This window comes from Vombatus ursinus, unplaced genomic scaffold (genome assembly GCF_900497805.2).
Source record: "Vombatus ursinus unplaced genomic scaffold, bare-nosed wombat genome assembly UNPS02009205.1, whole genome shotgun sequence".
NCBI classification, from domain to species: domain Eukaryota; kingdom Metazoa; phylum Chordata; class Mammalia; order Diprotodontia; family Vombatidae; genus Vombatus; species Vombatus ursinus.
This window is the reverse complement of record NW_020948983.1, coordinates 33,683,145-33,710,121: the sequence shown is the minus strand read 5'-3', so window position 1 is coordinate 33,710,121 and position 26,977 is coordinate 33,683,145. Positions and strand designations below refer to the sequence as shown.

Genomic DNA, 26,977 nt, shown 5'->3' with positions numbered 1-26,977 from the left:
GTTGTTGAGTTGTTTAGTCACGTCCAATTCTCCATGACCCCATTCCATTTTTGAGGGATTTTCTTGATAAAGATACTGGAATGGTTTGCCATTTCCTGCTCTACCTCATTTTACAGGTGAGGAACTGAGGCAAACAGAGTTAAGTGACTTGCTCAGGATCACACAGCTAGTAAGTGTCTGAGGCCAGATTTGAACTCAGGTCCTCTTGACTCCAGAGCTGGCACTCTATCCACTGAGCCACCTAGTTGACTTTTAACACTGCACCGTGACAACTGCCCACTGAGCAGGAAGAGAGTGGCAGAGACACTACAGCTGACAAATGAATCAGGAAAATCTGACCCCTAAGATGGTAGCTACCTGAAGCTTTCTTGGGCTAAAGTGTCAACCTTCAAAGGAGACAGTGTAGAACAAGCCCTCGTCTTAGGGCCAGAAGAGGCCTGGGTCCAATTTCCCTCCCTCTGACACAACATGTAAGCATGGACAAGTCAGCTAACCTCTCTGAGTCTCAGTTTCCTCACTGAGAAACTGATTATAACAATACCTATAATCTCTATTTTAAAAGGCAGCTGTGAGGATTACAAATTTGAAGCTGGAAAGGACCTTATGGGCCATCAAATCCAACCCCTTCATTTTATAAATGAGAACACTGAGGCCTAGAATATGAGCTTCTTGAGGGCAGGGATGCTGGTTTTGCTCTTTTTTTCTTTTCTTTTTTGTTTCAAATCCCCAGTGCTTGGCACTGAATGCTGGTTGACTAAATGATGGAGGTGCGATCAAGTGAGATAATATATGTAAAATTCTTTGTAAACTTCTCAGTACCATCTGAACATCAGGGATGATAATAATAGCTAGCTTTTTTACAGCACTTCCAAGGTTTGCAAAATCTTCGTAGGTTATGATAACAATGACAAATGGTATGAACAGGGTAGGATGAGTCCCAAAGTAGATGCTTTCTGAAGTCTTGGGACTTTGACAATGAACCCAGAAGCATCTTGTAGATGGGGGGGGGGTCTTTTTTCTCTATTCCTGTTAGAAAGAGTTGGAACTAAGTATTTGCAGATTCTAGGCAAGGCTTGCCTGCATGTATTTAATATTCATCAGATGTTCTGAACCTCCACCGTGGCACGTGTGACTTGACTTGTAATATCTCTACGCAGTACGGTAGAATTTTCTGACATTAAAAATGTGCAATTATAAAAATGAATAGAAGCAGCTCTTCACGGCACTCCATCCTGAGTGCTGTGCCCTAGAAAGATGCTTACCTAGCCCAGATTCCTTCTCTTGGCTCTTCTCCTAAGCCCTCCTCAGGGAGTTCTGTGAGTTTCTGTATACCATATTTGACGTAGCAAGCAAACACACATTAAATGCCTTTGATGAAGGTGGTGAGGAACAAATTTATCTTTCTAGTTAAACTATCACAAAAACTCTAATTCTGGGGTTCCTAGCCTGTGGTTTATGAAGTTTTAAAAAAAAATATTATGATAAATGTATTTCAGTATAATTGATTTTCTTTTTTTTTAAACACCATGTATTTTATTTTATGCATTTTAAAATATTATTCTGAGAAGAGATTCATAAAGGCACCAGACTGCCAAAGGGTCTATGATACAAAAAAGTTTTAGGACCGTGCTCTAATAGCACCCATCAGAAATAAGATGTATTTTCTAAGCACTTTTACATTTTCCCCAGGCCTAGATTTTCCTTTATATGTCTCATTAAAAGCTACATATAGCCCTCAGCCTGGAGTCAGAAAGACCTAAGTTCAAATCTTGTCTCAAATATTTACTAGCTGTGTCACTTTACCTATTTGTCTTAGTTTCCTCATTGGTAAAATGGATGTTAATAGAAGCACCAGGGTTGTTGTAAAGATAAAATGAGATATTTGTAAAGTACTATATAAATGCTAGATACAATTATATTCTAAACCCAGTAACATTGAAAAAATTCCCATGCAAATATAGTAAACTTTTTGTCTTTTTTTTTTCAAATACAGTAGACTTCCATTATGGCCCAGGTAATGGTGATTGCAGCTAGATAGGTGCAGTAGATAGAGTGCCAGGCTTGGAGTCTGGAAGACACATCTTCCTGAGTTCAAATCTGGTCTCAGACACTAACTGTGACCCTGAGCAAGTCACTTCACCCTGTTTGCATTAGTTCCTCATCTGTAAAATGAGCTGGAGAAGGAAATGGCAAACCACTTCAGTATCTTTGCCAAGAAAACAACAAATGAGGTCACAAAGAGTTGGATGCAGTTGAAAATGACTGAACAACAATAATGGTGATAAAGAGGCCCTGTCCTTTGGCTTCTATGTCATGGTAACAGAGCCTATAGTCCTTGTGTATATTCCATATGTAGGACAGGAGAAGGACTGGGCTGAGGTTAGATAACAGGAATTTATAGGGACCAAGGATGTTCATGACTTCCTCTAGGAGCACTGAAAACATCTGGAGTAAGGGTGAAGGGGGATGGAAGAGGACACCCAAGGTTGAGGGAGTGAAGAGCAAGAAGACTACATTAACAGGTAATTCAGTGATTGAAGGGGGTACTTCGTTGGACTGATTTTACCTAGAGAAAGGTTTTTGAACTTTACTTGTGTCCTCTTCTCAGGATATTGTTTTAAATGCATAAAGTAAAATACGCTAGATTACAAAGGAAACCAATTATATTAAAATGGTTATGGAAAATTTTAAAATCTCACAGATCTAGGTTAGAACCCATGATAGAGAGTCAAGGAATATGAAGCAAGGGCCAGAATAATGAATACAAGTGAAGAACACTTGACCTAGAGGTCACCTTGAGAAGGACATACAGGTTCAGAAGGAATAAGGCAATGGGAGAGCTAATAAGAGTCCTGGCTGATGATATAAAGCATTTGACATCCCTTTCAATCCTGAGATTCTGTATCCATAACAGAGAGATCCCTTATATGACTGTGGAAAAGAAAAGATGAATACAGATATGGATATCTAGATGTCTCTGTCTCTTGTTACCTCTCTGTCTCTCCGTGTCTGTCTCCCTCCCACTCTCTCCCCCTCCCTTTCCCCTGTCCTTCCTCCTTTCTCCAGCCTCTGTTAATTTCTTGTTTCCTTCCCTATTTCCTTCAAACATGCCCAAGTTTTCCCCTATCTTTGAAAAAGCTATTAAACTCTGCCATCTTCTCAAGCTATATATATTGTCTTCTATTGCTCATTCCTTTCTGAGCCAAACTCCTAGCAAAAAGCTATTTACCCTTGTTACTCCACGTTCTCTTCATTCAGTCTTCAACCTGGCTTCAGGTTGACCTTATTACTCAACTGAAACTGCTCTCTAGAAAGTTACCAATGAACTCTCAATTGTTCAACTGGAAGGTCTTTTTCAATCTCCATCCTTTTGTGACTATCTGCTGCATTTGACACTGTCGACTACCCTCTCCTCCAGGATACTCACTCCTTTCTGGGTTTTCAAGCTATTACTCATTCCTGATTTGCCTTTTACCTGTCTCCTTACCTGTTTTACCTGTTACTTTTACCTGTTACTCCTTCTCAGTCTTCTTTGCTGATTTTTCCTCTGTATCTTGTCCCATAATTCTGGGTGCTCCCCAAGTCCCCATCCCCCCTTCTATCTATCATCAGCTCCTATGGGTTTAATCATAATCTCTCTATTGGGGACTCAGATCTATACAGCCAACCCCAGTCTCTCCTCTAAGCTTTAATCCTGCATCACCAATTGCCTATTGGACATTTCAAACCAGAGGTCCAGAAACATCTCAAACTTAAAATAGAACTCACATTCCCCCCTGAACATGCCTATCTTCCAAACTTCCCTTCTGTCAAAGACAACACTATTCTTCTAGACTCCCAGGTTTATAACCTAGGCGCTATCTCCTAAGCTCTCACTCTCTCATCCCATATATGCAATCAGTCACCAAATGTTGTTGTTTTTACCTCCAACATCTCTTGAATCTGCCTGCTTCTTTTTTCTCCCATAGGCACAATCTTGGTTCAGGCCCTTAGCACTTCTTACCTGGACTGTGGCATCTCATTTGGTCTCTCTGCCTCAAGTCTCTCTCCACTTCATTAACAGCAGACTTGACCATATCAGTCCCCTACTCAATTAACTCCAATGGCTCCTTATTGGCTGTAGGGTCAAAAATAAATTCTTCCCTTAAGTTTTTAAAGCCCTTCACAACTTTTGCCCAATCTATCTTACCAGCCTTGTTGCAAGTATTACCATCCCTCCTACATGCTGCAGTCCCTTCAAACTGATGTCCTCTGTTCCTCATACACAACACTCCATTTCCCATCTCTGCACATTCGTACTAAGTATCTCCCATGCCTGGAATATACACCCTGCTCACCTTTGCCTCACAGAATCTTCCTCTCCCTTCAAGACTCAGGTCAAGCACCACCATGAAAGCTTTACTCATTCTCTAAATCAGTGCTTCTTAGACTGTGGGTCACAGGTTGTGACTAGGGCTTTGCCTCTCAAACTACCTTGCTTAACTTCTTTTCATTTATTCATATTTATTTTCTTTATGTTTATTCCATATGCATATATAATGCTTATAATTGTGCTTGCTGTCTTCTCTGAGAGAATATAAGCTCTTTGCAAATAAGGATTATTTAATTCATTATGTTTGTATCACCAGCATGGGGAATAATGCCTGGCACATAGTAGATTCTTAAAACTTGCTGATGATTATTTCTCTGCAATTTAGAGTCTTAGAAGGTCACCTGCAACACTAGGAAGTGCCTTGCCCAATGTCACACAACCTGGTTTATATTGTCAGGTGCAAGATTTGAATGGACTTACATACTAGGGCTTCCTGGAACAGGCAAAGTCTCTATATCTACTATTACACACACACACACACACACATACACACACACACACACACACACATACACACACACACACACCAATTACTGCCTTCAGACTTAAGAAGCAGCATCCTGTGATATAAAGAATTTTGTATTTAGAGTCAGGAAATCTGGGTTCAAATCCCATTTAAACCTCAATTACCTGAACCAGTCACTTCTCTCCGAAACTTAGTTTCCTTATCAGTAAAATAGGAACGACAATGGAAAGATGGTATGCAGTGGAAAGAATACTGTATTTGGAGTTATAGGATCTAGATTTGAATCCTGATTCTTCTACTTGTTGGCTATGTGACCTTGGGCAAGTGACTCAACCTATCTGGGCCTCAGTTTCCTCATGTTTGAAGGAGTTAGATTAGCTGATCTCTAAGGTTCCTTTTGGGTCTAAACCCTATAACCCTATTTTCACTACCTACCTCACAGGACTGTTCTGGGGTAAGTTTTTTGCAAACCTTAAGGTACTATATGAAAGCAAGGTATTATCACTACTGTTATTCAATCACAACTTGAGGAAATGCTGTCTTCATATCAATTTTTATCCTGTTGCTAATGATCCTTTTCTTTTTTTAATCTCTTTGGAATATAGACCTAGCAGTGGAATTGCTGGGTCAAATGGTATGGACAGTTTTATAGTTTCAAATTGCTCTCCAGAATGCTTGGATCAGTTCACAACTCCAACAAAGCATTAGTGTCCCAATTTCCCCACATCCCCTCCAATATTTGTCATTTTCCTTTTCTCTCATTTTAGCCAATTTGGTAGATGTGAAGTGATACCTAAGAGCTGTTTTAATATGCATTTCTCTAATCAATAGTGATTTAGAGCATTTTTTCACATGACTAGAGATAGCTTTGGTTTCTTCATCTGGAAACTGCCCTCCTCCAGGCCTTCAGCATAAGATGCCTGCAAGGATCTTTGCAATAACTCCTTAATTTATCTTCAAGCTTCCAGGCTCTCATGACCCTAATACTGCACACCACCATCAGATTAATTTTCCTCAAATGCTTCTGTTCTTTATGGCACTCCCATACAAAAACTGCACCTCCCCCCCCAAAAAAAACCCTCACAAAAAAGAAAACCCCTTTAATGTCTCCTCATTGCCTACAGATCAAACTCCTTATCTTGACTTTCAAGGGCCTCATACAATCTAATTTCACCCACTTCCCTCCAACTGTATCTCCTATTACATCCAGTATCCTTTCAGCTTAACAGGGCTTTCTTTTTGTCCTCTCAGACATATCATGTGTTTTCCTGCCCTCACATACTATTCCCATTACTTCCTCTAATTCCTCTAAGGAATATCCTCTCTACTTCTCTTTCTACTTAACCAAATTCTACCTGTCCTTCCCAGCTCCACCTACATCTTCTTCATGAAGCCTTCTCTGACCACTGCAATGTGTAAGTCATATTAGAACAGGAAGGGATGTTAGCATCTAAGGGGCAGTGTGATATAGTGGAAAGAACGCTATACTTGTAGTCAGGAGACCTAAATTTAAATCCCACTTCCAAAACCTATTAGTTGTACCTCTATGGGCAAGTCATTTAAGTTTTCTAAGCCTCAGTTTCCCCATCTGTAAAATAGGGATAATTCTAAATATAATGCATTTTTGACAGAGTTGTGAGAATGAAATTAGACAGTATATGGAAAGCACTTTGCATAACATTACACAATAGTCGTTATACTAATATTAAAATATTACATAATACTAGTTATTATCTAGTTCAATCTCTTCATCTCATGGGTGAAGAAAGTGAGGGTCAGAAAGCCAGATCACAAAGTATGTTAAGGGCCAGAGAGCTGGAATTCAAGCTTGCATCCTGTAATTACAAATCTAGGCCTCTTTTTGCAAAACCACATAGTTGTCTTCCTCCTCTGATCTTAATTTCTAAATCATCTTGTCACTTAATTGTATTAATTATCAAATTCATTCAATAATCACTTATTAAATATTTGCTACATGCAAAGCACCATGTTAAGTCTTGGTGGAGATATAAACACATGATCCTTGACTTCATAGATACAATTTATCAGAGACCACATGTATATAAATGCATAATGCTACACTGTAAGTATAATGCCAAATAGGATATAACATAAGAGCACAGGAAAGGTACAAAATGTTATATGTGAGTTTGAGATAGAAAAGTGAATTTCCACTGGGAGATGGGCGGGAGTGGTCTTGGAAAGTTAGACTTTATAGAAGTCACAGTATTTGAGGTTGGCCTTGAGAGATGGGTAGGATTTCAAAATTCAGGGATGGGGGTAGAATATACTCCAGATACAGGGAAGAGAATGAAAAAAGGCACATACAAAACACAGTAAATAGTCCAGATTACCTTCAACAACAGGACATGTGTAGGAGTGGAATGTGAGATAAGGTTAAAAGACAGAGAGGTCCCAGGGGCTAGATGACCTTCAGTGCCAGGCTGGGGAGCTTGGACTTTACCCAGTAGGTAACAGAGAACCCTTGAATGGTTTTTAGCTAAAGAATGACGTGATCACATCTGTCTATTAGCAAAATGAATGTGGTAGTGACAGGAAGAAGAGATTAAAGATTGGAGAGACTGAAGGTAGGTAGCTATGTTAGGTAGCTTTCACAGTTGTCCAGGTATATGGTAATAAGGGCCTGGATTAGGAATAGAAAGGAGGGGACAGATTTCAGTTCGAGTTGAGAGGCAGAGTTGACAGGACTTGGTAAGCACCTGGATGATAAGGTAAGGTAACGGAAAAGGAAAAAAAAATTATAATAACATTAAGGTTTCGAGCACAGGTAACTGAGTGAAAGATAATACCACAGAGAAATAGCAAAGAGAAGACTGAGTCTTTGGGGAAAAGATGTTAAATTTGGCTTTGGACACATGAATTTAAGGCACAGGTTCTTAACCTGGGGACTACAGAACACTGATTTTGGAGGATCTATGAATTTGGATGGGGAAAAATATATATCTTTATTTTCGCTAATATCTAACTGAAATTTAGCACTTCATTTATTTAAAAACATTATTCCAAGAAGAGGTCCATAACCTCTTCCAGACTTCCAGAGGACTTCATGACACAAAAATGGCTTAGAAGCCCTGATTTAAAGTGTTACTGGGACATCTGGATAGAGTAATCCAGGAGGCAACTGGAAATACATGAGAAATAGAGAGTGTTCCAAAAGTCTTAGTGCAGTTTTAAGCTTTAACAGTCTAAAACTGCACTAAGACTTTTGGAACACCCTATATATCCCTCCAAAACAATAGATCTTTGTGTCATATGATGCAATCTTCACACACACTAAATTCTCAATAAACACTTGTTGATTTGATGCTGTATTGAAGTTTGATACTGTATAAGAATATTACAGGTGTTAAAAAACCTATTAATTTTCATATTGATTAATTTTTGTTTTTAGGTATTGGCTCTTAAGCTCCTTTATAGGCAGAGTTAAAGTTCATAAGGTCACCATGGGTCTAGAGCTGGAAAGTACCTAACAGATCAGCTAGTCTAACCCCCTGGGTAGAATATTTCTTTATAGCTCCTACTCTACTACTTTACAGCCTAATACACAGAAAACAAAAATAGCAGCACATTTATACAGCATTTTAAAGTTTATGAATGAATCACAGACCTCACAATCACCTTGTGAAATAGCTAATACAAATATTATGTCCATTTTATAGATGAAGAAACAAATTTATAACTAGGATTTGAATTTAGGCTCCTGACTCCTAAGTCCACTGTTCAGTAAATATTTATTGAACAAAGGAACCCAAATCCCTAGCTAAGCTAAGAATAAAAACAAATGATAGGCAGTAAGACTATATTCTCAACCCTAGCTTTATGTCATTCACGTCAGTCAAACAGCTGGTGTTGAATTGCCAATTGTTCAAACACATGCTGGGTATTAGCCAATGAATGCAACTGATGGCGACACTAGTCTTGATTTGGACTGTAGCAATAACATGTACATGTGGGTAACTGGAACCTTCTGTACTTTTCTAGGGGCAGAAGGAATAGCAAAGGTTTGCTGCTTTTGGAAACTGCCTAAAAAACTCGGTAGCGTAGGAATGCCAGCCTGCTTTGCTTGGCCACAGGTCACCACACTCTCAGAATTGGAAAGGGCCTCAGAGGCCCATACCTGAACAAGAAGACCAACTACAGCTTACCAGGTCACCCAGCCTTCTCTGCTTGAAGAGGTAGAGGGTGAGAAGCTGCAAATAACAACAATAATTTGTGTGTATACAATATAGTGTTTTAAAGTTTGCAAGGTACTTTTTACAAATACCTCATTTTATCCTTAGAACAACCTTGGAAGATAGGAGCTGTTATTGCATTTTACAGATGAGGAAACTGAGGTAAAGAGGAGTTAAAGTGACTTGCTCAAGGTCATAAAGCTAGCAAATGGTAGTAGCATTCACCATAGTACCTCCTTGCTCAAATGTCTGAGGCTGGATTTGAATCCATGTCTTTCTAATTCCAGGTCTATCATTCTATCCAGTACAGCCTGTTCTACTTGGGGAAAGCACCAATTTCTTTACCACAAGCCTACATTTATCTCTTTGCAACTTCTAGTCGATTCTCCAAGTTCCTCCCTCAAGGACCAAGCATGTAAGTCCATGTGACAGCTATTACATTCTTCCTTAGACTCTTCTTTTCCAGGCTAAGCATCCTGTGTTCCTCCATCCTCCTCATATGGCATCAACTAAAAGGCCCTTTATCATCTTAACTTTAGATGTTCTCTGGCTTATTTTTTTTCTTGGTTTTTGCTTTTTGGTGAGGCAATCGGGGTTAAGTGACTTGCCATGGGTCACACAGCTAGTAAGTGTAAAGTGTCTGAGGTAGGATTTGAACTCAGGTCCTCCTGACTTCAAGGCTGGATCTTTATTCACTTCACCACCTAGCTGCCCCATGTTCTCTGGCTTATTAACATCCTTTATAAAATGTGGCACCTAGACCTGAACACAGTACTGTACTCTAGCTGTGTCCTGCCAACAGCAGAGTGTTGTTGTTGAGTTGTTTCTGACTTTCTGTGATCCCATTTTCTTGGAAAAACACTGGAGTGTCATTTCATTCTCCAGCTCATTTTACAGATATGGAAACTAAGGCAAACAGGATTAAGTGACTTGCCCAGGATCACATAGCTAGTAAGTGTCTGAGGCTAGATTTGAACTCGGGTCCTCCTGACTCCAGGCCCGGTGCTCTATCCACTGTACCACCTAGCTGCTCCACAAGGGCAGAGTACAATGGGACTAATATATCCCTGGTCCTAGCCACTCCCTTAAAGCAGTCGAAGAAGAAATCGGTCACCTGAGCTCACTTGGTGGCATTATCACACTTCTGTCTTGCATCAAGTTCAGATGTGAGTGTCTGAGCAAACTCCTTCAAAAGAAACCTCCATGAGCCAAACAGAAGAAACAGGAGCATGGTTCAGAGGAGACAATTTCAACATTGGGCACGTGCATGTATTTTGTTTTACATACCAACAAACCATAAATCTATAACAGCTCTGTGTTCTCTCCCCTGACAGAAGCTACATACATGGCTTAGTTGACCAGCCCAACACTAGACATTTTGTTTTTTACTAATTATACCTTTCCAGTAAACATTATTGGTTGGAATGATAAAAATAGCAACTGTAACATCCTGCAATACGGAGCCTGTAGATTCAGGAAATCCAGAAAGGCATTTGGGTATCAAAGGGGATGCAGTTCAAGGGGATGCCTGTAGGCAGGATGATCCCTAAGTCAACTTACTTAGAACAACTGTTTTACCCAAGATTTAGCAAAGCCTTCGAAGCAGGAGTCTGTCAATAGTAGAGTTCAGTGTCCAGAGTGATGGGCCAGATCAAAAATGGACCCACAGAGATTGGGGCAGATGATCACAGAGAGCCACAGAAGTAATAGAGAAAGGAAGAAATATAGGTGAATGGAGTAAAGGAGATTACAGAAACAGATAATAGATAGGGATCAAAGCAAGAAGCAGATAGGTAGACAAGTGGAGTTATCCCAGAACGTGGGGGAAATGGTAGGCAGGTAATACACTAGACAGAGATTCAATTAGGTAGAAAGGCGATGTTGGGGGAATCTAGCTGCAAGGTATAGGGCCTAGCTATAGGGATTGTGGTCTAGGGGCAAGACACTAGTCCCCAGAAACACTGGCAAGAACAAGGGAAAGATTCCATCCTAGAAGGTTTGAGGCACAGGGGAGGGTAAACTAAGGCAGAAACTTAGGAAGAGAGAAACATGACAGTGACTAATCACTGGGACTGGTGTAACTACGTGGTAGCAGGGTGGGAGGGAAAGGGGAGATGAGGGGGTGGGGAAGTTGAGAGAATGTTACAATGGATGAAGTATATTCAGTTAACAGAGTTGGGATACAAGATCAATGTGACACTTGGAGCAAAGTCTCCAGCACCTGGGGCAAAGCGAAACCTGCAGGCTGGGGGTTAAGTAAGCCCAGATGTGGGGACCAGGAAACTAGTGGGGTGAACGGGTGAAGGGAGAGCGAAACCAGCCATTATAGAATCCTCAAACACTCAGTGCATTCCAAAGCCTCCCAACCCTTTGAGATGGGAAACTTTTTCAAATGTCAAATGTTTGCTTTCTCTAAGGGGAGCTGCTTTCTATTTATTCCATCTGTTAGAGTTACACAAGCAATAGCTAGACCAGCAATGATTGTGAACCAAACTGACACACCTATATGTCTCTAGCCCTATGTTCCTTCGAAAGCTTTTGTTTTTCTATCTTTGTGGGTTCTGCCTTCCTGTGGAGGAAATGAAATAAGGGCTATTGAACTGAGTACTGTCCAGGCAAACCTGCTAAGGATAACTGAGAGCTTTTCATCCTTCAGAGGTGTAAATCATCTCAAGGCCAACTGGGGAATCACCATCCCAAGACAGCCAGGCCACCAAACCCTTCTCCAGTCATTTCCCAGAGGCTGCTACTCTTTTCGTACAATATGCCTGGGGCACAGAAAATATGTCTGGCTGCGGCTCCCTAAAGGGCCTGAATTTCACCTGTAATGAGCTACTCCAGAGGGAACTGATTGCCATGCCAAGTTTCTTGTTGATCCCTCCAGGAGCTGGCAGTTCAATGCCAATCTTCCATACTGAGAAGCAACTCTATACTGGCCCTTCTAGTACTGAGGCACGCACCACAAACCATACCTCGCGCATACCTCCACAATCTCTCTTGCATCTTTCTCCTCTTCATTCACATCACTGGAGTTCAGGCTCTCATCATCACCTCTTGCCTGGACTATAGCAGGAGCCTCCTAGTTTATCTCCTTTGCTTCTAATCTCTTTCCTCTCCAATCCATCTTCCACATAGCCTCCAAAGTGATATTAAAACACAGGTCCATGGGGGGCAGCTGGATGGCACAGTGGATAGAGTACCAGCCCTGAAGTCAAGAGGACCTGAGTTCAAATCTGCCCTCAGACCAAACACTTGACACTTACTAGCTGTGTGACTCTGGGCAAGTCACTTAACTCCAATTGCCTTAAATAAACAAACAAATAAATTAGTAAAACACAGGCCCCACCATAGTAACCTTCATGCTCAAGAAGGTCCAGTGGTTCCCTCTTGCCCTTTGAATAAAGTACAAAGTTTCCCATTTGCTTTTTAAAGCCTCTCACAGTTCAACTCCAGCTTTCCTATTCAGGCATATTGAACACTTCAGTCCAGCCAAACCTGACATACTGGTTATTAATTGTTCATGGTTTCCCAAACCTCACCTTTGTGACTTTGCACAGGATGTTTGCTACTCGCCTCATTCCTGAAACATATTCCTTCATACCATGTCAGATGATCCCCATTTTCCTTCAAAGCTCCCCTCAAATGGTCCCTCCCTCCTACAGGATGCCTGTCTTGATCCCTTTGATTACTAGAGTCATCGCCACACCCTGGAAATTATTTGTATCTACCTTGTATATATTTTGTATTTACTTTCTGTATGTAGGTTTTCTACTCTCACTGCCTTCTCCTCCCCCATTAGGGTGTAAGCTTCTTGAAGGCAAGGACAGTTTCTTTGCATCTCAAGTGCCTCGCATGTGGAAGATGTTTAATAAATGCTTGTTGAATGAGTACAATTAAGTTTTAAGGACAAATTCAGTTGGGGGTCAGGAAACCTGAAGCAGAGTACTCAGGCCTCAGGATGCAAGGCTTCACAAAGATAGATTCCAAGACATTCCCTGATATGTGGTAGCTAAGAAAGGCCCATGAGAGGGGATTGGGGTGGGGGAGTTCACCTAAGATACAACCACCAACTGGTAGCTTCCTATTTAACCAACTGATCTTCATAACTAAGTGATAGGCTCAATAGCATGACCCTGCTAAAGGAGAACATGTGCTGCTAGGACCCTCTAAGTTAGGGGTTCTTAACCTGGGGCCCATGAACTTGTTTTGAAAATATTTTGATAATTTGTCAAATCTATAAGAATATGAGTCACTCCCCAATTGGTAAATGGTCAAAGGATATCAACAGTTTTTTGATAAAAAAATCAAAACAATTTATAGTCATATGAAAAAATGCTCTAAATCATTGATTAGAAAGATGCAAATTAAAACAATCTTGAGATATCATTTTACACCTACCTGATTGGCTAAAATGATAGAAGGGGAGAGTGACAAATGTTGGAGGAGATGTGGAAAAATTGGGATGCTAATTCATTGTTGGTGTAATTGTGAACTGATCCAACCATTTTGGAGAGCAATGTGGAATTATACCCAAAGAGTCATTAAACTGCCTATAACCTTTGACCCAGCAATATCACTACTTTCTGAAGATAATTATTTCTGAAGATAACTAGGGAAAATGGGAAAGAACCTCTTTGTTCTAAAATATTTATAGAAGCTCTCTTTGTGGTGCCAAAGAACTGAAAATCACAGGGATGCCCATCAATTGGGGAATGGCTGAACAAGTTGTGGTATATGAGTGAATGTGAGGGAATACTACTGTGCTATAAGAAATGATGAGGTCAATTATCTTAGGAAAAACACAGAAAGACTTCCATGAATAATGAAAAGCGAAAGGAGCAGAATCAAGAGAACACTGTATACAGTAACAGCAATATTGTTTTAAAAGTGACTTTGAGTGAATAAGTTATTCTGACAATTATAAATATCCAAATTAGCCATAAAGGACATATGAAGAAAGATATTATTTGTATCCAAAGAAATGATAAATAGAAGTATGTATAAAATAGTTTTACATACACACACACACCTATTTGTGTCTAATGGTAGCCATCTCTAGGGAGGGAGGGGGAGGGAAGGAAAAAAAAGAAATTTACATGATAATTTTGTTGTATATTTAAAAGGAAAAGCAAGTTGTACATAGTAGATTTGTAGTTTCATGTGCAACCATCTTTTTTTTCATTGTACTATGTTAGGCAAATAAATGCTTTTTTATTTCATAAATTAAAAAGAAAATTAAAAGAAAATATTTTGATAATTATATTTCACTATAACTGGTTTCCTTGTAGTTTCATGTAGTTTATTTTAAGCATCTAGAAATATTATTCCGAGAAGGGAGTCTATTGGCTCCAGACTTCCAGAGGGATGGATCCATGTTGCAAAAAAAAAAAAAACAAAAAACAAAAAACAACAACCCTCAATAACCCCTGCTCTGAGGGCAATGCTACCACCCTTGCTAGTTCAGCTATGATGTAAAGAGCCTAATGATATGCTGGCTGTTCCAGTGACACAGGCTTCAGATTGGTTTTCACTGCTGAGAATAGAAGGGTTGCAACTCTTCTGTTTCCCTCGGAATCAGAATGATTTTGCAACAGCAACAAAACTAAGGAATCACTTCACAATTTTTAAAGCTAGTTTTAGTTTCCCAGAAACTTTCCTCACAACCTCTTAGTGGGCAGTGCTGTTTCCTAGAGGAAGAAACTGAGGCCCAGGAAGGTGGACTGACACTGTAGTGCCTGGCACACAGTAGGCACTTAATAAATGTTTACTGACTGACTGACATTGATTGATTGGTAGTGCAAAGGTGTATCTAGAAGCCAGTTCTCGACTCTCCCCACTGCCTTGTAAAATGAAATCACTCTGACTTTAGAGATCAGAGTTTTGTCACCTCCTTTTTCTCCTCTCACTATCTCCAACCCCAAAAGGTACAATTTGCCAATTGTCAACACACATGTAATAGTCTGGGCAAGGCAGCCTGGTGGACCTTTAAAGAGAAAGGTTTCTCTTATCCTAATTAGGTAATTGATTAACTTCCTGATTTATCACAGATTTCCCCGGTAGGCAGCGAGGGAGCAGGCAGAGCAGGAGCTATCTCATTCTCCTCTAGGAGAAAAGGGCTTTTTCTTTCCATCCCTACATTTTCTGATGTATTGGCAACACATCTCACAGTCTAATGCTTATTCTTGGCAGTGGTGGGTGGGGGAAGGCACAGCTTTAGTTCCTTAGACAGATTTCTGTAGAAGACGTGGCCCTTGAACAGCAGACAGTTCACCCAACACAGCGTCAGCAGGCTATAGTCAAAAGAGATGAATGGAAGCACAAGAGGTGTTCCAATCACTGCCTCTTTAAGCCTGTTTTCTCATCTGTAAAATGGGATAATACCTTCCTCGAAGTCTTGTGAGGATCAAATAAGTGAGATAATAAAGTAGGTTGAAAAGCTTAATGCACTATGTAAATGTGAGCTTTTTATCTACCCCTGCTCATTCTCTCCCTCCTAGGCAGATCAATCCATCTGGTTTTATTAATCTTATAGGAGTCCCTATGGGAAATTGGGGAAAAGGAGGGAAAGGAATTAAGATAAGATTACACTTACTTTGTATTCCTGGGTTTTTAGCTGAGCCATTCACCTCCAGGATGTTTTTCTAACTCTGATTTGGGCCAACACCCTACCCTGACATTCAATCACAGAAGCCAGTGGTTCCAGTTTGGGACAGAATTCTCTAGTCAGTTCGAGGTGGGTGACACATGACAGCTCCAAACATCTGCTTCCAAGTTCCCTTGCCCCTGGCAAATCAGCACCACCTCTACTGAAATGCATCCTTCACCTGTCTCTCTTTTGTGCCCACACCTGTTTCTCTATGTGCCCCACCTGGCTCCATTCTGCCATTATCCTTTGGCTCAGGGAGGTCTGGGCAGGTGAAAGGGCTCATTCATGGCTTGTGTATACTTCGTCTGCTCACTCATCCCATTGATCACACCCTGGACAGGCTATGCCAAAGGACTGGGGAGCCAAGGATATATAAGCTTGCAAGTCAGTCTAAGGGGCTGAGAGTTCACCAAAACAAGATTCAAAGTCTTTAAATCAATGGGAGTGGGGGGCGGGTGGAGTCATGGGAGGGAACAAGCAGCTATAGTTGGGAAAGACTTGTTTCAGTAAAGTTATTTAGAAAGCTTACATCTGTCTTAAAGAAACCCACAGTCTGGAGACCATGTATCCCTCCCCCACGGCTTATCCTATCTGGTCTGAATGAAGTAATTTGAGGGCTATTAGAAGAATATCATTATTCTCATCATAATGACAGCCCACATTTATATCTTACTTCACTCATATTTACAAAGCATTTGATATATGTAATCTAATTTGATCCCTAAAACAATACAGTGAAGTTAAGTAATACAAGCATTAACCTCATTTTACAGGTAAGGAAACTGAGGACCAGAGAAGGGAAGTACTTTGTCAAAAGGTTATAGTTAATTAAGCAGTAAGGAAAAAAAGAGTATCTAAACCTTGGTCCTGTGCCTCCAAATCCAGCTTGCTTCCGCAGGAAAAAAAAATGGAGGGCGAATGTAAAGGGGGTAAGGAAATACGAGGAATGTGCATAGCTAAGAACTAGAGTCGGGAAACAGACAAGTCAGAAGGCTGAGAGGCTCAGGAATCAGAAACTGCTCCAAAATCTCAAGAATACAGATGAAGATACACGATGTTAACCACTGCCCATCACTACAAACTAGTAACACAGCTCACCTTTCCAAGTTGCCTGTCTTTTCCTTGACTCCTGAGATGAAGAGTGAGCAGGGAATGATCTGCCCCTCAATTAAATGCCTACCAAGTCGCTAAACAGTCAGCTCTCTGCCCTTGATGTTGGGGTGGCACTGAATCCTTGGATCAAGAAAGGCAGCTGGTGCATTTTTGCTGAGGAAGAATTTTGATTGCTTGAGTAGGGCTAACTGCCACTGTGGGGATGTAAAGTTGATAAGCAAAGACCCATTGAAATGATACTGGTTAAAGGTCAAGTGGGGAGGGGTGGTGGATGTAGATTATAGTCGCTAAATGCTTCCTAGCCAGCATTCATTCCAACTGGGAGAGATTTAAGGAAAATTGACTGGGGCTGAGATAATTCAATTATCGAATTTACCAAATTAAATGAAAACCAGAATCTCAATTAACCAATTCATTTAAGCTTGCATTTTCTCAGGACAACTAAAGCCTTCCCATATTAGGCAGGGATGTCTTTGAATAGGGATTTTTGAACTGTTACGCTCACATACTGATAAGGAACCAGGACAGGATATCAATCAGCATTTGCCTCTTCCCCTTCCCAACATAAAGGGGGCCAATTAGGTTCCTATACAGCCCCAGGGAAGATGGACAATGATAATAATATAATGCCATTCAAATACTACTTTAAGATCAGCCAGTATTATTACTCTAATTTTACAGATAAAGAAACTGAGGCATAAATAATATGCCCAGTCACAGAGCTGCTAAGTATCCACTGAAAAATTTCTACCTAGGTCTCTGAATTCCAAATCCAGTTTATTCCACCATGCAGTTTATCTGTTTGGTCCAAGACTGTCAAAACCAACCCTGGCAAGAGCAAAAATCAATCCAGTTTCTGTTGGGGGTGGGGGTGAGAACATGTGACAGGGATGGTTAAGAGCCAAGCTATAATTTTCAACCTTTCTCTTCCTCCTCCCCTTCCCTCCTGATTCCTAACCTGGATTGGAATGTGGCTTTGGGAGTAGTGAGGGTAGGAGGGAGAGTATGGAAGCTAGAAGTCCAAGTATTCACAGGGGCTACTGTGGAACTTCTTTCTCCCAGCCAGATGACCAACTGTCCCTCTCGATCTTCCTTCCCAGATACCTTGCAGGGCTATCTGAAACAATTCAAGTACACATTCACTGAGCCCAAGAATCTCTAGGTAACTAGTTCCTCTTCCCTCTTACCTCTCTTAGAGGTAAGAGAACGCCTACAAGTAAGGATGATGAATGTATAGGTAGGTTTCACTGTGGATTACCCTGTCATCAGACTTGCTGGAGTGACCTCTGACTCTCCCACTTCTCTGCACCACAAATACAAAGGAACTGAAGGGTTCTTCTCTCCCTTTCCACTACTCCTTAAAGTCATTTGAACTCAATATGATAATAACTGCAGTAGCCTTGGAAAAGATAGATTCAATCATTCTTACAAGGTGTTCAGAACCTCTACTTGCAGCACTGGACTTCTATTTTAGAAACATACAAAGTAGCTTTCAGTCTGCCACTGAAATTTGCTCTTTAAATTGCAGATATGTATTTCTAAGTCGTTTTCTTCTCAGCACCTCAATATCCTCTCATGAATCCTAATCCCCCATTCCTGTGGTAGTGAACCCTAGCTAGCAAACATCATCCTCAGTTGACAGATTGGGAAACTGAGGCCCAAAGAAGCAAAAGAATATATCTGGGAATAACGGCAGATGACAGGCTAGGCCAGGATTAGAGAGCTTCCAATTCTGTGAACTTTACCCCCAAAAGAGGAAGTTCACACTCAGAAATAAAGACTGGCAGCTTCAGAAACCTGAAAATTTCCTCTTATTTACCAGACTGATAACAGATCTTTTTTCTATACCAATTATTCCCATAAACCCCACTTAGGTTTTGATACATTCTAAGTAAACTTTATAATGATTTGACCCACCTTTTTCCTTGCAGAGGAAGCAGTGTGATATTACAGCAGAGAGGATGCCAGATTCATTGGCAGAAGACCTGGGTTCAAATGCTTTCATTGATAATTCCCACCTGTGTGATCTTGGGCAAGTCCCTTAAATCTCTCTGGGCCTTGGTTTCCTCAACTGTAGAAGGAGTGGCTTGTACCAGACGATCTCTAAAATCCATTTGAGCTCTAAATCTACGATCCTGAACATCCCTTGCAGACTCCTTCAACACAACAGATGCATCCCTTTCATCAATTTATGCTTGTATCCTGCCTTATATTATTAAGATCACTTTCATATGCACCCATTACTTCATTTGATCGTCAAAACTATCCTACGAGGGGGAGAGGACAAATCATCTTCAAAGACTCACTCAATAAGTAATGGAGATAGGGCTAGAGTCAGGGGTGGGGAAACTGTGGCCTCAAGGCCACTTCATGAAGTCTAGATTCAGTCAAAGGGCCTCACTTGAGGACCTATAGGGACACCTGTAGCCTCAAGACCAAAGCTTCCCCCTCTTTGTAGACCCAAGTCCTCTTTGATTTACTTCAAATTCCCTGATCTTTCCACTACCCAACTGCTGTTCTCTAAAGTTACCCAGACAAGACATTCTCTTTTGCTGTAGTCCACCAATTGGGCTCCCTCTGAGGAGGCCTAAGGAGCCTTGGTCCTAGAGAACTGCCATTGCCTTAGGACTTCATTTCCACTAAATTGCATATTTATGTTCATGGGATCATGTGGGTAGACAATGTCATCAGAAATTACGGTTCCTTCCTCCAACCATCCATGGAACTTTGTAATTATCCTATATTCTGCACTAGTTATAGTATTTTTATATGGATGTGATGGCCCCCTCTCAGGCTCAGCTTTCTCTTATTTATCTTTGTATCTTCCTAGCTCCTGTTCCTTGCACACAGTAGGTGCTTAATAAATGATAGCTGAATAAATAAATGAATGTAAGAATGCATGTGTGGGGTTATCCTCTTACAGAAAACAAAAAGCTGTTTCCTTGAGTAAGTCAGTTAACAAGCACTTTACTAGAGTAACTAGTTTACTAGAGTAACATTTCAAAGCAGAATGGGACCCAAATCATCCAGTATCCCCACTGTATCCCCAAATGCTCCAATCATCCCGCTTCCTTTGGACTGTGGATGCCTAAACTGTTCACAACTGTAGCTCATAGCTGGGAAACAGATCAGAGCAGAATGCTGGACTTTCCCTTACTCCCACAACGAGCAATTCCTATGCTCTGTTCCTGGAAGGGAGTGATGTTGTATAGCTGTTGTATACAACATTTTCTCTTTTTTTTTTTTAAATGAAGAATCTGGGTCTAGGGAAAGAAGACCATCTGGCTTTCAGAGCAAAGCACCACAGGATTTTAGCTTGGGGTAAAAAAGCTGGGACAACAGCATTCTCAAAAGCAAACATATTCCTCTTTCCAGGATCAATAATAATAAAAAAAGATTGTAGACTTAATGAAGAAACAACTCCCAGGGGGAAGAGTTTAGGCTCCCAGAGCCAAACATCCATTTGCAAAACAATTCATTCCCTCACCCCGGGCTCAACAAATGTTCTCCCAGGATCCTAAAGGTGCAAAAAAAAAAAAAAAAAAGAAAAGAAAAGAAAAGAAAAGAAAAGAAAAAGAAAAAAAGGTGGGGTGTGCGTGTATGTGTGTGTGTGTAGGGGTTCGGATGCTAGCGTGGAGGGGGGATGTTAGTCCTCGTTAGACTCAAAGCCTAGAAATGCCCCTGTGGTGTCTCTTGCCTGGGGTGAGCCTGTCTCTGTGTTTCCTCTTTCCCAGGAACTGCTGGCTCCCGTACATGGAACTCACTTCCAGTGGATGTCCCGCAGTCAAGTCCAGACCGCAGGGCTGCCTGTCAAGGAGGGAGGATTGACAGCTCTCACACCCGGCTTCCTTAGCCGCCTTCCCCACCCTCTAGCAGAGCCAGACCCACATACAGGAGCCAGACTGGCGGATAGTGCCCACTACCCCGCTGCTGCCCCGGTGCCCAGCACTTTGCAAAGGGCCTGAGCGTGTGCGTGGGCAAATCTGCTTCAGAGGTGCGTCCCGCGGACAGGGCAGCGCTCCCTCTGGGCACCTTGAGCGCGGACACAGGTACTTACTGTAGGGGCACTCCCTGGCCCGCTGATCCCCAGTTCCAGGTCCCTGCCTCCGCTCTTTCCAGTCAGTGACCTCCGGTCGCCCGGACGATGCTCATGTTGCCTCCTCCTCCTCCTCCTCCTCCTCCTCCGCTTCTCTCGGCCTCTTCTGCCCCTCCCCCCCGCCCACCCCTAGGAGCACTCTGGATACAATGTAGCGAGGGCGCTGCAAACAAACTAGTTTCCCCGGCCCTCGCTCCCCCCTCCTCCGCCTGAAGGCAACAAACCAATCAGAAGAGCCTCCACTGTGACGGACGGGAAACTGAACCCATAGTTCGCCGTCTGGAATAGAAAGGGGTGGGAGCTTAGGCTAGGTTGCCTAATTGGAGTGGGGTGGGAGGGAAGGAGAATTGAGGGGGAAAAAAAGAGCTTCGGTCCTGATTCTTAAAGGGACAGGCGCTTTTGTTCGCCAAAGGACTGAAGTTGGGAAACAAAACGCACCAAAAAGGTTTCGTAAAGGAGGGAGTTGCGTGGTTTCGAAGGAGTCACTCACTTTTCTACCATCGCAGGTTCAGGCTTAGACTTCACTGAGCTCTGCCCGCGGCAAATGTTTTTTTTTTTTTTCTTCTTCTGATAGCTACACAAAGCCCTAGGAAACTGTAACTTGTTCATAACTGTGTGTATTTAAGCCACCATCAAACCCCCTCGATCCCTCACCCTCCGTTTATCGAGGGGCTGCAGTGCGCTTAGAAGAAATGTGAGGGACTGTAAGACAAGGTCCCTCCGAGCGCTTTTAGTCTAGTGTGGGGAGGTGAGACATTTACATAAAAGTAGCTAACTCTTAACTAGCGTTTACGATGTGCCGGGCACTGTGCTAAGTGCTATGCGATTGTTTTCTCCTTTAATAATGATGATGATGATAGCTAACATTTATATAGCGCTTACAGTGTGCCAGGCACTGTACAATCATTATCTCATTTGATCCAACAATGGGATGGGGGTAGGTGCTGCTATTGTTATCCCCATTTTATGAATGGGAAAACCGAGGCAAGCAGGTCAAGTGACTTGTCTAGGGTCACACAGCTAGGAAGTGTCTAAGGCCCGATTTGACTCCAGACCAGATGCTCTACCTACTCATACAAGGTGGTATGTTAAGTGTCCCGAAAAAAGTAAAAAGTGCTCTGTGAGTTCAGAGAAAGGAGACCTATAGCTTGCTTCCAGCTAGGGACAATAAAGGCTTCCTGAATGAGGTGGCATTTGAACTGAATCTTAAGATTTCAACAGGCCAGGAGCTTGGGAAGAAGGGCAGTTCAGGTGGTAAGCACAGTATTTGCAAAGGTACACAGTTGGGAAAGTGCAAGGCACTGTGACTATTTCACATATTGGCCTGAGCGAAGTATTTGTATAGAAAGGGATAGAAAGGTGGTGTTGAAATGTACAAGTGATTGCGTTGATTGTAATAACTAACATAATCCCAAGAAATTGATACATTGTTAAAATTGCTCATAAAAGTTTGCCTTTTTTTCTCCTAAAAGCTCAGTGTAGGATAAATCAGGGTTACAATCAGCTGAATTCCTGTTAGTTGTGGTTTTTCTGTATATATTCCAGTGTCTTTCATTAGATAATGTTGGGGACCACTTTTCTCCTTTTGCATATTACTGCTCATAGTACAATGCTTGTATATATGGTACTCAAGGAACACTGAAGATGGACAGAATATCATCTGTCTTTGGCTGTTCTCTGCACAGGGCAAATTAACTTTAAAATGCAGGATGAGCTATAAAAGTTGTCAGATGTTAGAACAGACCCTCAATGTAATCTGGAGACTTCAAAGAGTAAAAGACCACTCAAGATGGTTTGAGTACATTCCTCTCCAGAGGCAAAAATGTTCTCTTGAAGTCCTTTCAAGCCAGTGATTTTAAGTATGGGGTTGGCCTGGTGGTGGGGAACTGTCCTCAAAAATTCTCTCTCCATTTTGTCTGTTTGAAAAAACACATTTCCAGTTTCAACATTTTAACAGTTTATAAGGTTAGTTTACTTATGTAAGTGCTATTGTCTAAAATCCACAAGCAAAAGTTCATCAAATTCATATCAAACAGATTTCATTCATTTATTTTTCCATATAGGATTATGTGTTAAATTTTAAATATTAGCCACCCAAAATCTGGTTCCTGTCATACTTCACTCTCCCCTTCCCCCCCACTACATTAAATTTGTAGCTTGAATATATTAAAATATAGGAAATGAAATGAAAGCCAGTCAAAAAACATCTGCATAGAGTTGATGCACTCAAATGTAAAGGGGGAAAAATTAATTTTCTTTCCATTTCCCCCCTTGCTTCCCTAGCTCAGTCAGTGACAAATAATAAACATTTACTTAGCACCTACTATGCACCAGGCACTATGCCAAGTGCTGGTGATACAAAAAGCAAAAAATAGCTCCCGTGTTTAAAGAGCTTACAGTCTATTGGGGGAGAGAGAATGTGTGCAACTATGCACAAACAAGCCATATACAGAATAAATAGGAAAATAAATGACTGAGGAAAGGCATTGGAATTAAAGTGGATAGAGAAAGACTTTTTGTAGAAGGTGGAATTTCAGCTGGGACTTGAAGGAAACCAATGAATCCAGGAGGTAGAGATGAGGAGGGAGAACATTCCTGGCATGGAGGATAGCAGGAAAAAAGGCCAGGAGAGGAGAATTTCTTTTTCATCCAACAGCAAGGAGGCCAGTGTCACTAGATCCCAGAGTTGGTGGATTGAGGGAAGATGTAAGAAGACTGGAAAGGCGGCTGGGTTGGGCAGGTTGTAAAGGACTTTGAACACCAAATAGAGAATTTTATATTTGATCCTGGAGATGTTAGGGAGCTTTTAGAGTTTATTGAATAGGGCAAGTCACATGGTCAGACAGGTTTTAGGACATGGCAAACTTCACTGTGAAGTTTGGATTCAGTCAAAGGATCCCACTTGAGGACCTAGAGGGCCACATGTGACCTTGAGGCCTCAGGTTCCCCATCCCTGGCTAGGATGACACCTAGGTTTCAAGCTAGGGTTACTTGGAAGATGATTGTACCCTCAAAAGTAATGGGGAAGTTAGGCAGAAGAAAGAATTTTGGAGAAAAGATAATGAGTTCAAATTTGGCCATGTTGAGTTTAAGTTGTCTATGAAACATCCAGTTTGAGATTTCTAGTAGGTAGTTGGAGATATGGGACCAGAAGTCAGCAGAGAGGTGAAGAATGGATAAATAGATTTTTAGAATCATCAGCATAGAGATGACAATTCAATCCATGGGAGCTGATGTGAAAAGTATAGAGAGAGAAGAGGGCCCAGGACAGAGCCCTGTGAGATATTCAAGGTTAGCATTCATGACTTGTATGAAGACCCAGCCAAGGAGACTAAGAAAGAGTGGTCAGACAGGTAAGAGGAGAATCAGGATAGTATGGTGGGAAAGAATGACTGAGAAAAGGCCATTTGATTTGGCAATTGAGATCAATCAATCAAAATCCTACTATTAAGCACCTACTATGTACCAGGCATCATGTTGGGGATACAAAAAGAGGCAAGAGATAGTCCTCACCATCAAGAAGCTTACAATCTAATGAACTCTGAGATTGTTAGTAATTTTGGAGGGAGAAGTTTTGGTCAGAAACCAGATTGTAAACAGCTAAGAAGAAAATGACTGGAAAACAGGTGGAGGCGCCTAGTGTAGACAGCCTTCTCAGGGAGTGTAGCTACAAAAGGGAGGCAAGATTTTAGCATTACTACCTATCTAGTATTTGCCCTCTCAGGCATGAATCTGAGCTCTGATGATGGACTAGAGAACCTTAGTGAGGATGGATTGTGCCATGGTTTCTTTCACATAATAGTTGCTGAATAAATAGGTAGTAGTATTTTGTTTGAACATCATGGGCAAAGCAGTTTTAGTCACTGGAGTATCATATTGATAGGGAAGCTCCTCTGGTCCCACCCAAGCTCCCAAGAAGTAAAAGGCTTGCTTTGGAGGGGTCAACCAAGGAGGGCGGGGCTGAGCCTAGAGCCATCCTTCTCAAAGTTGGGTTTATTTTTCCACACAGGATAATGTGTTAAATTTTAAATATTAGCCACCCAAAATCTTGTTCCTGTCATACTTCACTCTCCCTTCCTTCTCAAAGGAGCTATCCTTCTCCTTTGCTGAAGGAAGGTCTATGTCACCCTGGATAATGACCTAGGGAAGAAGACTGGGTAAATGTTATTTGGCGAGGAAAAGCTCAGGTCTCAGGAAAACAAAGGAAGAAAGAGAATAGGTCTGGGAGTTGAGTACTGGCAGTGAGACTTAATGGGTGGAGTACATTTCTGGGATCCCTTGGTAGAGACAGTGGAAATACTAGGAACAAGCTAGTGGTTGCTCCAAAGACTCCTTTTCTGTAACCTACAGCAACCCAAATAGCCAAGAGTTTTTAGGCTTTCAGAGCCATTGCAATACTATTCTGTCCAAACATATTTGCCCTCTTTCCAGCTGAAATTCTCCCAATTAGAGGTTTATTTTAGTTGGGAAACATCATTTACATCTGGGAGATTTAAGTTGGGAAGCCATAAGTCTTAATGAGACACCTTAACGAGAATTAGTTCAGACTCTGTTTACCCTGATACTTAATTGAGATTAGTAACTGATGAGACAGGGCAAGGTGAAATGAGGAAAAGGACAATTTTGGAACATGGTGAATTTTAGGGGGAGTGAGAACCTCAGTCAAATACTATATTTGGGTTTTGGGATTGCATAAAGGCCCTGGAAAATAACCAGCAAGTGGGAGAGGATTGCTGAAAGTCAGGTAATAAACTTTCCCTTCTTAGAGATGTTGGCTGGTACCTGGTCCTTCCATCCCAGTTAAGAGGGGCCTCAAGAGACCCCTGGCCTTGCTTAGTTACTTCCTTCAGAAAATGCAGACCAAAAGGAAGTAGAATCCTCAAGGCTTTCTCTGATCCCGATGGTTCTCAGACTTGCTGGTTACAGGACCCCTTTAACTTCTTAGAAATTATTGAGGACCCCAAAGAGCTTTTGTTTATATGGGTTATATTTATCAATATTCATCATATTAGAAATGGAAAACAATGCATTTTAAAAATATGTATTAATTCATGTAAAAGGATAATAAACCAATTACATGTTAACATATATAAAATTCTTATGAAAAATATATTTTCCAAAACAAAGAAAACTTTGTAAGAAAAGAGGCATTGTTTTAAATAATTTTGCAGATCTCTTTATTGTTGGGTTTAATAGAGTCTCCTATCTGTTTCTGCATTTAATCTGTTGTGATATGTTGTTATGGTTGAAGTATATGAAGAAAATCTGGCCTCACAGACTTAGTTGGAAAAGGGAGAAGTATTTTAATAGTCAAATAATGTTTTAGCATTGTCATAAAAATAGTTTTGACCTTATCACCCCCCAAAAGGGTCTCAATGACCCCCAAGGGTCTGCGGACCAGACTTTGAGAATCACAGTCCTATCCCATAAGTCTTTCCTAATAAAACTTGAACACAGGGATAGAGCGATATGGAAAGCTTCTTTATTCCAAGGTAATGAACCTTTTACCATAATTTCCTGGGCAGTGAATGGCTTTTTTTTTTTTTTTCTGTCCAGGTAAATCTCAGGTTCCTGGTTCTGGAGCTACTGGGAGAGGTGGGGTTCTTGGAAGGCTTGCTAAGATAACCATACAGGAAATCTCAGAAAGGAACCTGTCGTGATTCTTCTGGAAGCCAATAAAGGACACCAGATACTGGCAGACCAGTCTACTATCACATTGAAACGAATGAGAGAGCAAACAGTTCTGAGAGGGCTTAGGGTCCTGTCTGATTTTCAGCACTAGGCGCCATTTTTTCACTCAGGTGATGAGGGTTTGAGCTCAGCCACAAAGGACACAGCTCTTAGGCTGATTTTGCAGGATGTATCTTTGTTTTTAGTATCACTTCTTTCCTGGGATCTGACTTATCATCATCATAGGAGCCTGAACACGGACGTACAGACAACACCTGGGGGAAACCCAGAGATGCCACACATAAATTCCTGATTGCCTTCCTCAGAGGATCAATAACCTGAATCACAGGCCACACAAAAGAAATACAAAAAGGAACTGGGAGAAAACTCAGACACCATAACTGAGCCTCTGTAACTCACT

The 26,977-nt window shown here is 41.3% G+C and overlaps 1 protein-coding gene across 3 annotated transcripts in view; it reads right to left on the bottom strand.

The window, feature by feature from the left end:
• KLHL25 (kelch like family member 25) overlaps positions 1 to 20,949 on the bottom strand; it is a 51,654-nt gene extending 30,705 nt beyond the window's left edge. For 2 of the 3 annotated variants that reach the window (XM_027852206.1, XM_027852207.1), the window contains exon 1: positions 20,848 to 20,949. The gene's annotated coding sequence lies outside the window, so the exon portion shown is untranslated. Of the gene's footprint in view, positions 1 to 20,554; positions 20,598 to 20,847 lie in introns of all 3 variants that reach the window. The other variant, XM_027852208.1, reaches the window with a different exon arrangement.
• Positions 20,950 to 26,977: the final 6,028 nt, after the last annotated feature.